The sequence below is a fragment of the Antedon mediterranea genome, chromosome 2, assembly GCF_964355755.1.
Source record: "Antedon mediterranea chromosome 2, ecAntMedi1.1, whole genome shotgun sequence".
Classification (NCBI taxonomy): domain Eukaryota; kingdom Metazoa; phylum Echinodermata; class Crinoidea; order Comatulida; family Antedonidae; genus Antedon; species Antedon mediterranea.
The window spans coordinates 7,905,343-7,919,206 of NC_092671.1; the positions used below are offsets into that span (position 1 = coordinate 7,905,343).

Sequence of the window (13,864 nt, forward strand, 5' to 3'; positions counted from 1 at the left end):
TTATTCTCGTACAGTCAACGTAATTTATTTTAGACCTTGTTGTACAAGATAGCGACATTGCATAGAGAAAGTTTACAGATTGCTGCAGTATACTATAATAATATATCATCATGCAAATATTATTAATCCTATGTTATAGCCTAAAAATGTAATACTTTAATGTTAAACATATAATGTTTATTTGTTTAAAAAAATAAAATATAACTTTATCTTGCTTAGAATCTACTATAAAATTAACCGCTCATTGTTTTATATACAATAATAATTAGTTTGTTATGCGTCCTTGTATAATATGTTGAAAATAAATTGGTAAATATAATACGATCAGATGTTTCTGGTATCTTAAGATCGGTCCGTGTAAACAAAGAACAGAGACAGTGTTGTTATTTTTTATATGGTTTATTCCGAGCGATTTTATTTCATACCGAAATTGTTCTGGTTAGAGTATTAAATCAAATCCAAAAGGGTGTCTTTATTTATCTTTCTGCGACCATATCCTTCTTCTTCTGAAGGCAGTTTAAGTGGTTATTTCCATAATCGTAGAACCATATACATAGGTAGATTATGGAGGAAACCTCGATGGGTAAGATATAATACTAATAGGTTTAATTTATGTATTAACAGGTATGCAAATGAGCTAGACATTATCCCTTTGAATGTATGATTTATCGGTTGTAGGTATGTTACTCCACAATGCAATTTTCACAAAGGCATCCTACGAAGGAATTTTACATAGAACATTATCATAAACTATTCCATGCGGCCATGCCGTTGACGGAACGCCTTTTCAAAATATCCTGATCCATTAATACACTCCTGAAAGAAGAAATAGTATGATTACTAGTGTTTATCATTTAGAAATAAAAATATCTTTATCAATATAAAATTATCAATTACAGTAAAAAAACTATCAATTATAAAACAATAGTTATATTTAGTTTAATAATGTATTCAGAATCGAAACAAAAATATCAAGAAGAAGTGTTGTGATTTAAATAATAATTTGCATAAGAGGTAATGACGTTAACAATAACACTGTACTATACCATACACTAAACAAATTTATTATTAATTATTATTATTTTAATAGGCCTAACAGTTTTTTTCTAAACTCTAAATTTAGAATTCGAAAAGAAACAAAAAATGTTTATTCTCCACTTGGCACGACACCTTAATGAAGAAAAAAGTCAACAATAACAATGATACATTGCTGATAAAAAACAACTTAAAATGGCAAAGGTTTCTTGATTTGAAATAAATCTTTGATCAAAACATGATACAACATTTAAGTACGAAATCGGAACGTAGGCATTCCACGAAAAATGTAAACACATCTTTACTTGTTTTGTTTTGTGTTCTTCTCTTTACAATGTTTTTCTACTAAATGGAAATTGTCGACATGTTCTCTTTAAAAAAGTAACATTTCACATTAACAATTTATATTATGCATAAAATACTAAATAAAACAAATCTTCATTAACATAGTAAACTTGAACTATTACCGTTTTGTAACGAAATAAAAAAATCGTCATTACAACAAACATTGTAGGCCTATCAATGTTTTATTACGGTACTACATATAGAATAACGTTATTATGCTTTATAATAATATTATTAAACGATATATTTATTTTTCTAGTAAGATATGCTTCCGATTTGTTTTTAGAGATAAAATTTAGGTAAATTGTAAGTTTCTTCAAAATACAAAAAATTACCGCGTGTTGAGAGAGTTAAGAAGATTGGATCGGATGGAGCAATGTTCTTAATCATTAAATGTGACTTCTACTTATCAATGAACAAGGATTTCAGACTCTTACGTCTTCAGAAATATACAAAGAAATCGATTTATTGCCCATTGTGACGAAAGTGGTTACAAAACACTAATGTGCTAACAAATACACACACAAAAAAGAATGTTATACAAAGCTGTAAAAGATTGTTTGGTTTTACAGTATTTTAATTAAATCAATGTTCCTTTCTTCCATTTTTTGGAACAACAATCGCTTTTTTGAATATACAAATTTACTAAACTTTCAAATGCATGTATAACTGACAAACAGTTTCCCAATGTACTTTAAATGTATATTTACCCAAAATCTGGAAAATGTTATATATAAATTATGACGAAAAACCCTCGAAATAAATGTTATGTATTTGTCACCAGCCCCCCAATAAAAAGCTTCTGATTTATATCCATTATATTCCTGTAAAATAAAATATGATTATTGTGTGAACTGGGGTCAAATTTTATTTTGAAGGCGCCCTCATTTCAGCTGAACTGGCAGTTAATGCAGAACCCTGTAATTATTAAATATAGGGCTATGCCTATAAAAAAAAAACCATGGTCAACTTGCGGTATATGACTATGTTTTATTATATAATACATATGTGATTTATCGTCCTGTTTTATGTTACTACCTGAAATGTCTGAAGAAAAGATGCAATTTTTAGGTATGATTATTATTATAACTAGGCCACTTGCATAAAGAATTAGAGATTCCCCCTCAAGTCATTGTACCATAAAGCCTCTTTATAAATAATACCCTATTGTTTTTATAATAAACTCACGTTCGCATGTTTAGTTATGCAAAAACATGTAACACAAACTCAGTTAGAGGAAAAATGGCAAAATCGGCACTGTGGTCATATTACAAGTGTATTTTCTGATAAAACTCCTAGAAAGTAGGAAGCCTTTTGCCATTTGTCCCCTAAATGAAATTTATCTAAGATTATATAATGACTTTGGGCCAGTTAAGGAGTTAAACTGTACATCGTATTCTTTAATACACTGTATATACGTTGTAGAATAAAAAAACCAGATTAAATTGGAAGACAGTTACATTTAACGAGAATTTCATAAACTATAAACATTGCTTGACCAATCATCTGGTCAAGGAGTCAATTTCTTTATGATATGGTCAATTAAACATGCAACATCTTTATTGAATCTGTACACAAACGGTATCAGTATTATTACAATCATGTATTCAATCTATTGCATTGACAACATTAATTTTGTATTTACGTTTTAATATTAATATTTGTGAATTTTAGATTCAATAAATAATAATAATTGCGGTTTTGTAATGTATTGTATTTGTGCCATTCTGGGAGTAAGATAGTTGATTCCTAACATCGTATATTTGTTTTATAGACTTATTTTGTAAAATGAAATAACAATTAGGCCTAAAGATGTATTCCACAAAATCACGAAAAATAAATATTATAAAATCAGACTTTAAATAGGCCATTTGAAGTTATTCACTTAAATATCATGATTTCACTTATAAAAAAGACGAAACAGTTAAATTTAACCAAAAACTCTTGTCTGGCAGAGAATTTGACTATTTTTTGCTTTAAATTACAGTTTTAGGTAAATATTTCTTTCAATCAAATTTTTATTTATTAAACTATTATGTGACATCAAAATAGCATATTAAAAAAATGTAAACAAATATTTCTTCAGGGAGACAATATATCTATAAGTTTTGATTCTCATCAGTGAGTGTACACTAGGTACCAAACTACAGTTGATTGTAGTGATATTTGCAAGTATAAGATGCAAGTGTAGTACGAATTACATTACATGATAACAACGTACCGTATCAATATAAGGTTATAAAATGTATTATTCGTCACGGTGTTATTCTATCTACTCAATTCTTATATTTAAGGCTAATATCATTCCCAAATGTACAATTATATGAGTTCTGTTCGATGTCTCGTACTATTGCGGTGAAAGATTATAACGAAAATTTACACCAACTATAATTACATACGAGAATAATATCAAGGCAACGTAAAAGTACAGAAAAAACTAGAAAGATATATTGGAAAAAAATGTGTTTATGAATGTATTTTGAAATTTTAATTCGTTCGTTAAAGTTTTGTTTTTAAATAACTATGAAAGAGATAACCAAACTATTTTCGACAATATCAGTTAAAAAGTATTCTACAATACTGTTTATAAGTTTAAAAAATACAATTATAACATTTAAAAACAATAAAAAGAAAATGCAGTTGCATCGAATTTAAGCTAAATGTATATTAAAATATCTGTACCAAAAATCGATTTTGTTTTATTTCTATTTACACAAACAGTATTTATTTTTAATTAATATTTCTTCGGCTCTCATGGAGAGCATCTTTAACTATCAACAATAATACGAATAAACACCACAGGCATAGCATAATATAATTTTATATATAGAAGAACAGAAGAGCATTCAATAATTTCAAATAATAAAACAAATTCCAATAGGCAAAGAGACTTATTGAGAATTTTTCGATCGATTTGATAAAATTCTCAAACATATTTCCAAGGTACATAACTATCTGTGTACTAATTTGGTTAGTGACAATTACAAAAGAAAAGGTGAAAATATTGCTGGAGGGAATGGATTATCTTACAACTGGGAAATAATTAATTAACGAGAGTGCGGATATTTACAAAAAGGGTGTTTGCGGTGCATAAAAGAAGATAAAGACTAATTAGGGTGGTAGGGGGTACACGAAAGGTGTTTGATCACACCGAATATTATTTTCACTGTACAATACTTATTTGGTACATCCGAGAAGATAACAAACACATTAATATCATATTGGTTATTTTCAAAAACAATAGAATAGAATAGAAAAATATAGTAAAAAGATTCAAGCTAAAAATTTACTAGTAGACATCTTTGTACCGTGTGTAAGTGCGTATACTGTAATAATAAGTAATACATAGTAATATGTCTTACTATACCTACGTTTACAGCTTATGAGATAAATTAAGTACAATAAAAGCTGTATTGAAAAATGTTTTTATATTTAGGATTTTTGCATTTTTTAGATTAAAGTATAGGCCTAAATATTACTGTTTTTTCTCAATGCTTACTGCAAAAACCTTTAAAAAGTTAATAAATAACATTGTTAGAAATAATATTGAAAACTATAAGTACACCGTACTTAAAATGAATAAGGTTTGAATAAGCATGGAATAAATATCTTCTCTTATCTGTTTGCTAATTTGATTAACACCGTTAGACTTTCCACTATTTACATACAATTCATAATGCTATCAAATAACTACACCTGTATACCGTTACAACCTTAATGACAAAACGAGTCATTAAATTATAACAAGTCAGAAGGTTAATTCACGCCCTACATATTACCAGTTATCATTTCAAATCATTGCAATAGATATCCAAAAGTGTAGACTAAAATATTAGTACAAAAAAGAACGATAACTATAGTATTCGTGTTACATATCGTGCTATCGTCTGTCCATTCAATAAGTTTTCACTTCCAGATTTGAAGCAATACAATACGAATAAATGAGTTTTGTTTCATATAAATTTGTCTTCGTACAAATGATTTTAAATTAGAAAAAGGAAAGATTATTTACCTAAACTTTGTTAAAAGTTTAAATACTCAATTGATACGCGATGTGTAAATGATTGCGTGCACGGAATCTAGCCCGAGGCGTATGTTCCATGTTTGTCAGGTACTTAGCATGTACAGGCGTATAATGATTTAATCGTGCCGACTTTAGACAATTTAGACACCTAATCATTCGGCCTAGCTCTTTGATGTGACAAACTAAAGTAGGAATGTTTAGAGTAACATCCCGTCCGTCCTATGGCTTAAGAACGTGGAAAGAAGATTTCATGAAAAGGCACAGGTCATAAAATATGTTAGGATGAGGCAGGAAGCAGGCGGTAAGGTATACAATTCCTTTGAAGTCCATCTTGCAGATGAGAAAAACCAAGGTGCAATGATGGTGGAACAAGGTCTTACAAGTAAACAAGGCTTTGTGAAGACCGACATGAATCAGTACTCATCCAACACATTGCGTATAAATACCATATGAAAAAGACATGGAATTTTATATTTATAACAGATCCCTAAACACAAGATGGTTAAAACAAGCAACATTGATATTCGATGGGTGTTTAATTATTTTGCTTGATCACGCCAAAATAGACAAGTTGCCATTAAAGCTAATAATATAGACCTAAAATCAACACCGTCACTGACATAGTAAGCGCCTAATGTTAGCTTTAAAATGTTTAATTATACTAAAATATTTATTTAGAATAAAATATCGGACCAACAAATTATAATAGACTTGCTAACATACGTAATCCTGTAAAAGAAAAAAACATTGGAATACCGAAATAGATTTTAAAATAAATATGCACCGGTTTATACATAAAGTTTCTTTTTAAATATATACTTACCTTATTCAGAAAAACCCAAACTAATTGAACGCGCGCGTAAAAAGACGCGTACTAAAATTCGTATCAATTTTTTAACGCGAGAGCCATGTCAAATTTTTTTGGCTATCCCATGATTTAATTTCACAATAATTAATTAGAATGAGACATAAATATTAAATCTAATCTTAAACATACCGTAATGCTAATCCACATCACTACATGTATTCTTATTTCTCAGCCTTAATTTAAATTCTTTTTCTTCATTAGGCCTATACATTTGATCTAAAATTATAAATGTAAGGTTTCTTTAAAAATAATTCTGGTCTACAATTAGTTATTATGTTACTATAACGTTCTGCTGTAGACCCTATTGTGTTATATTTAATTGACGATACGATTATTAGTTGATAATGTTTTAATTTTTACAACAATAGGGCATATGAATGTAATAAAAACCTAATGAGTAATGTAGGCCAACGAAAGATACTCTAAAAAGTTAAACCAAATATAATTCGTAAAACTTTGATAAACAATTTAGGGTTTTTGAAAGTGGGTTCAAATCGTTCACTTAGGTCTACGTGAAGGGTCACGAAACCAAACGTGTAATAGAAGTTAATGAAGATGTTAATTTATTTATTATTGAAATATGGAGAAAAAAGGAGGGAAGAGAGGAGGGTAAGGTTAAACCGATACAGATCTGCTAACAACATTATTGCATGGGAAGGGGCCACAGGTATAACATATTATACGCAGTACTGTATATAACGACTAAGTTATAATACAGAGCCTTGTATGTCACATAGTACAACACAATATGTATATTTAGGCCTACATTTCAACTAAACAATTAAGGTCACATTACTGTTTAAACAAGCTATGACTATAGACATTTAACACGCCAACACTTGATTATCATATCGAGTTATAATTTACTTACAAGTTAATTAAATAATACCGGGATAAATTGAGATATGAAATATTATACTATATATAATAAATCTGACGTTATAGACATGGCATGTTATAATTTTCTTTATAAATCTATCGCATTAACATATTAAATTCGATAAATTAAAATTGTATACTCGTGTAAGTACATGGTTACTTTTATAATATAATTATAAATTTATGATTTTGCATATAACCGTTGGTTAATTAATATTAAAACTTAGTGTTTTAATTACCATACGGTGATTTTCAAATTTAATCGATGTATAAAAATCCAAAGATCCTAAATCGAGCAAGATTTACCATTAATTCCAAGGTGATCGTGCAATAATTAAGAACCGTGTCTAGTTCCGTATTATATTATTATTAATAAACTAATAACATTTTACCAAGGAGCTCAAATATTATTTACGAGGGTATGAACCAATTATAAGTGCATTAGGGAACGAATTACTGGGCTGATGATATAGTACACAGCCCATGGAACCCGACATTATATGGTTTGGATTACTATGGCTAACCAGGTTGGGTTACCCTTTCACTCGTGTCAATTAATACCAGGTTTGCTTAATTTTATTTTCTATAGCAATCACAGAGTGCGGAGTATCAAGAGAAATGGAAACTTCATCTAGAAAATAAAAAAGCGATATGATATCACTGGGAATAAATATAATAACTATCAAATTAAATCAAACGTGACTGTAAAAACATAAATAAATATTTTCTTTTGTGTAAATTAAGAAGAATTAGAAAAACATACAGACCGAAAGAGCTAAAATATGGTTTAATAAACTATTACAGTATTCATTGGAGCAAGTTAAAGTCGGTTCGATTTTACTTACTTTTAGAAAAAACTAAAGTACGGTAACATTAAGCAGAACATTTGCGCAAATACAAATTTGATTATGATTTAGATATTATTATAACTCTATATAACTCTTTTACATTAAAAGTATATGACTTTTTATTAAACGTAACGACGTAACGTAACTACATTAACGTAAAGGAACGTTCACACAGGCCGGAACAATATTTAAAGAGTTATATAAAATCCGTTTAGATGTGAGGAACAAAATGTACACATTTTTCCAATCCGGAAAATGTGAAAACAAGTAATTTTCGTATTGTTGTTGTGATTTGTAGGCCTAATTAAAAATAGTATTTACAAATACTATAATATAATTGTTAACGATACCTTACATTGCTCTTTCTTTTTCGCAATTTTGCACAATGTCGGCCGAACACAATCTGAACGAATATTAAGATTATGAAGAAAAAAACAAAATTTCCAAAATAGTATCAAAATGTGATTTGGTTTATAAGATACTTCTCTTTTTACTTTAAAGTTACGTTACGCCAGATCATGTATTATAAACTGTTTTCAATATCAATCATTTTAGTTTTACTATATCAAATTATATATTATATACCGTAGTCAATAAAATATCTATATATATATTTTTTTTTTCATGTTTGGATTGTTATACTGTACTAATAAAAAAAAAAAACACAATAAAATGATCTATTTGAATTTAATAGAAACATCTTTAAAAATCGAAGTGCATATTTGTCTTTCCGGTTCATAGGTTGTTTGTTACATATTTACAGATTTTATAAAATTAGATTTCGAATAAGGCGTATCCTTACTTTGCATTTTAATTGCGTCAATTCAAATGGGAAAATGAAAAACAGACGAATATGGACCAACGCGAGACAATTCATAAACTCAACAGAAAATGCGGTATAATCAAAACGCAGCAAAGTATTTTACTATACGGTCCGACCAAGGCCAAAACCGTAAAATTGATGATTAGAAACAAGTGTATTATGCAAAGATGCTGAGAAATTTTTCATCTAGATTTGGAAATTATGTCAGTTACTACCCCTGTCGAGATTTTAGGCGAAATGCCAACTGTTTTGAGAATAGCAGCGCAGGCCTCGTAAAAGAAAATGAATTTAACGCACAACGGTTACGTAATCACCAGAATGTCGTAAAAGTTAGAGATTTTATGGAAGTTTTGGTCTGTTTAACGACGCATCGGAATTATCTGAATCGAGATTACATGAACACGTGTGTAATATTCTGAAATAAAGCAACCTTCTGGGAGTAAGAAGATGAGTATTTGAGAAATTGAAGAGCTTCAGCTGAGTATACGCATATAAAAAAAAACTGCACAATAATGTTGAAACATCTATACGCCAATATATCACAAAAACTTGGAAAACATTTGACCATTCAATATGCCGATGAAATAATTTCATTACTTTCATTGTGGTCATGAGACCATACGCACGTGCAAGAACAAAGTATCAATTTTATTGGTTCGAATCAAATTTCATAATACTATTTTTTCTATATATGAATTGGAATCTTGTCGTTATTTTTACACATTTTGTACACAGAATAACAAATACGATAAATTGTAACAGAAATGTAGGCCTATCGGTTTTGATATGTAAGAGAGCAGCATTCGAATAACACACAAGTAAAATCGCCCGAAATTGAGGCATGGACAACAGCAATTTAAGGAGAAATAAAAGACACTTTTTTTGTTTTGAGACGGAATGCGGGAAAATTTAAAATTTTAGTTTGTGATTAGATTTAGTCAACTACAGCATTACAGTATATACTGTAATGAATACCGGTATACAATTACATCCACAGTTCATTGGATTACTGCACGACCAATTTTAGCGCGAAAACTTATTTCAGTAAAATAATTACTGTGACAATCTATCGGTACCATACCTAACTAATTAATTCTTAACAACAACAGTACGTTTGCGTTAATAAATATCTTTATACCAAGGAGCACCGACAATAACACTTTTGACGTTTAAAAAACAATAACGATACAATTAGGCCTAATAATTTAAAATTAACCCAACTATCACAATGTTAGTAAAAACACAGCTAAAGTGTAAAAAGTGTACAGTAGGCATATTTATTTTATTTAATTTTCGAATTAATGTTTGTAAATTTACATGAATTCATGAATATGAATAAACAGGTTGTTTTTACTTAAAATAGGTCCTTCCGGGGACCTTTTAAAAAAAAGAAAATTGGGAAACAATATGTATTTAAATTTACACAATTTATTCAAGAATTAGAATTTAATCTCCCTAATGCATTATTGAAATAAACGATATAGGTTTAAGAGAATTCGAATAAGGCATGTGTATTTTAAAACAAACTAAGTGATATTAATTATGAAATAAAGAAAATGATAGATTACCACACTTTTTGAAACAGTTGTCAGTCATCGCACGCCAAATTGCTCTTTTTTTTATTGGTAACATCGCATTAAAACTTTCTGATTTCTTTGTGTTATTTCTATCTCACAGTAAACACACGTAACATGCATGCAGCAAAATAATGATTTTGACCTATTCTTTAATTGCAATATTCTTTTAGTAGCCCCAGATTAACATTTCAGTTATTTAACATTAGGCCTATTGCAGTACTGTACACGTTTTGATAATTTTAATTTAGCTCTTCCAAATCCTCTTATCTCTTTAGGAAAGTTTTGCCTATACTGTTTTTCCTTTATTTATAGGCCAAAATGTGTTGAATATAATATTCTACTGTAGGCCATAGGCCTGTAGGGTTTAATAATTATTAAGGTTTTTATTATTATCATCATGCCTGAGTAGTATTACTATTATGCATCGTGTTTCAATCAAGAATTTTCAATTAAGAAAAAAAAATAAAACGACAAGAACAATTGTAAAATTTATATCCAAGATGGATTATTAACGGCGTTATTAAAAAGCAATATTACAATTGTTGGTTGTTCAATAACAGGTGCGTTTTAATTGCACATTTATATTGTAATATTTATCACAGGAACGTTTCTTATGATTTGTGACAAATAGACAAAAAAATAGTCCAAAATATGGTCCCTTTATACCTTTTTTACGCCTATTGATATATAAACCTATATAATATTAACAGATAGACGAATAGCGAATAAGCACCTGTCTATATTTATTAGGTCAGAAACTCAACAAAACGTTATGACAGCATATTTTGTTTTCATTTCTAGCCGTACATTATGATATTTATTTCGTGTTACATTACCGATTACAGTCTAGAGTCAGCGTACTAACTTTTCTGTTCACGGCCCGCATCGCGTAACCCCATTCTACAACGTCACAAGGGAACGCACGAGCCCATTATCGGATTCAGCGTAACGGACACCGAATAATCGTGAAGTGAGATTTTCACTAGAGTAATAAACGCACTAAAATGCACTTGTGACTCGAGGAATTGGGTAATTTACACCCTTAATTTAGATTATTGTCAAAATGATCCAAAAAGCTCTTGTATTGTTTTAGATCACGGCAATTAAGGATGGAAATAAATAACAGCTCTCAACGGCTAATTACAATTTCAAACTTTTAATTGCAAGAATACTGAATCTAAGTTCTACTAAAAGTGTGAAGAATGGTAAGCAAGATTTATTGTACACGAATTTGATTACATTTGAATTATGGTTTGGTTTCATTGTGGATGAACACAGCGATGTATGGATCAAAGAAGTTTCAACGTAGAAGCTTGCTCTAAATGTGTCCCACTAGTAACCAACTACAAAGGCAAACTTATCGCGTCGAACTAAAATGCTGACATGCCGTTATTTCAGTAAAAATTATAAACGTACTTGTTTATCTGGAAATTCAAAATGTCGATACGCGATGTATTACCACTATTTCTAAAAATAGACTAACGAATCCAAATCTCACATCTCTGTTAAGGTAGATACTGCAATATTCAGTAAGGTACTGCTGCTAATACTTGGCCTTAGAATTACAGTTCCTCACCAATTATATAGCCCTGTTTCTGTTCATTTTTGTCGTAATTCCTCAAGTTATAAACATACAATTCAAACCATGAAGCATATACAATATATTAAAGTCCATTTTGATCCAAGCCAAGAGAAACTACATTTGCCCTGTTTCAACACCTTTGTCTAATAGAAGAAAACAACACTGTTAATAATATGATTTCAGTGTAAAAGCCTAATTTTATAAAATGATCAGAACAGATAGGTTTCCGTTTCTTCACACAGTTTAATTAACAATAAATGGAGTATCGATAATATTAAGCCTACATTTTCTATATTCATATATAAAGTATAGCCTAACGTTATATTTGAACCTACCTGGTTGATCGGTTAATCTCTGAGATAGCATGCTGACGATATTACAGGGTATGTTATACCAGTTGCATATATTGAGCATTTGATGGAGTATGAATTGTCGCTACTCTTTTTTATTGTGTCTTCGTAGCGAGTTTATTGTTCAATCGTAAATAAAGGAAATCGCTTTATGTACCCCGTGGGTATCTTTAGGTTATTAACAGATGATATCATTAATTGTTGGATGATATACACTTGTACAAAGGCAAGGTTAGTTTGCGCCGATCAGCGCTTTTGATTCTGATGTTTATGAGTGGTGTAAAATTTACGAGATTCACGGACCAGTCATGGGAATCAAATTTGAGTTTTTAAAACCATACAATTGTTTGTAAATCGTTCAAGAGGATAACATTCTGGGTTATTTGCTACGCTTATTTTAATCGCCGAACGCTCAAGGTTTGTAGTAAAAGAAGTTATCGTTATGATCCTAACACAACTCACAAACGGTTGTAACTTATTATACTTCAATACTAAAACTCACTGTAAATCACACGTTTGCAATGTCAGCTATTAATTGCGAGTGTTTGAAAACACAACATGTGAAAATATACGCCCTAATTATGATCTTTGATTTATACATTTTGTATATAAGGTTAATTGAAAAAAAAAGCACCCTTTGATATTGGGGATATTTTGGCAGTTAATATAATTCGTTTATTATTTAACTGTATGTCTATTGGGAATCTTTCTTGACTGGGTCATATTAAATCAAACATTTAATATTTTTATTGTATTCATTTTAACTTGGTCTGTCGCACCAATAACTGTCATTTCATAGAGTGATCTATTTATGTGACTTTACACTCCATCAGAAAAGTTATATAACATCAATTATCATCCGTTTTAAAGCTCTAAATTGGGCTACAGAGGTGTCTTCATTTTGTTGATGGTGTATATTACTCAACAACCAACTCACGATTTAGCTCTGTAGTCTTGTGATTTCCACGACTTCCTTCGCCTTGGATGATCCTGCATTCTTTAAACATGGTACACATCTACATTCTTCAAATCTCCCCACATTTCAAAACCGCTTCGTTAAGGCACATTTCTGCGTCTTGAGCCACTTTTATCAATACTATTTATTAATATTAATGGTATATACCTTTTAGGCCTGTTTTTCGTCGCTTGATAGGCGAGTTAAACAACTCATAAGAAGCACTTATAGTGGCCTACATTCTGTTATTAAAAAAAAAATAACGTTAACAAACGTATTTCTCAAATTTCAGAAAAAGGACAAATAAATGTGATTTTAATTCTGACTTGCCATGTATACATTTCTTTGTCATTTATTAAGTATGTAAAAAATTTAAATGTTTCGACCCTCTCTAAGTTTTAAATCTATAGTAAGTTTTATTTCAAATTAGGCCTTTTCGGTGACTGACATATAATTTCTGTGTCCAATCTATGCTATAAACCAACGCGACATTTACGATGGATTAGTGGGGTGGTCCCGTACTAAAAAAGACCAAGAGAAGTACAATCGTAAAATTTTCTATTTGATTGCATGAGTTA

The 13,864-nt window shown here is 29.8% G+C and overlaps 1 long non-coding RNA gene across 1 annotated transcript; it reads right to left on the bottom strand.

Annotated features, from left to right (window-relative positions):
* Nucleotides 1-245: 245 nt before the first annotated feature.
* LOC140039575 (uncharacterized) lies at nucleotides 246-12,434 on the bottom strand. Its single transcript, XR_011842530.1, has 3 exons — nucleotides 12,317-12,434; nucleotides 11,976-12,124; nucleotides 246-816 (listed from the first exon to the last, which is right to left on the bottom strand). It is a non-coding gene; the product is annotated as an uncharacterized lncRNA (long non-coding RNA).
* Between the last annotated feature and the right edge of the window lie 1,430 nt (nucleotides 12,435-13,864).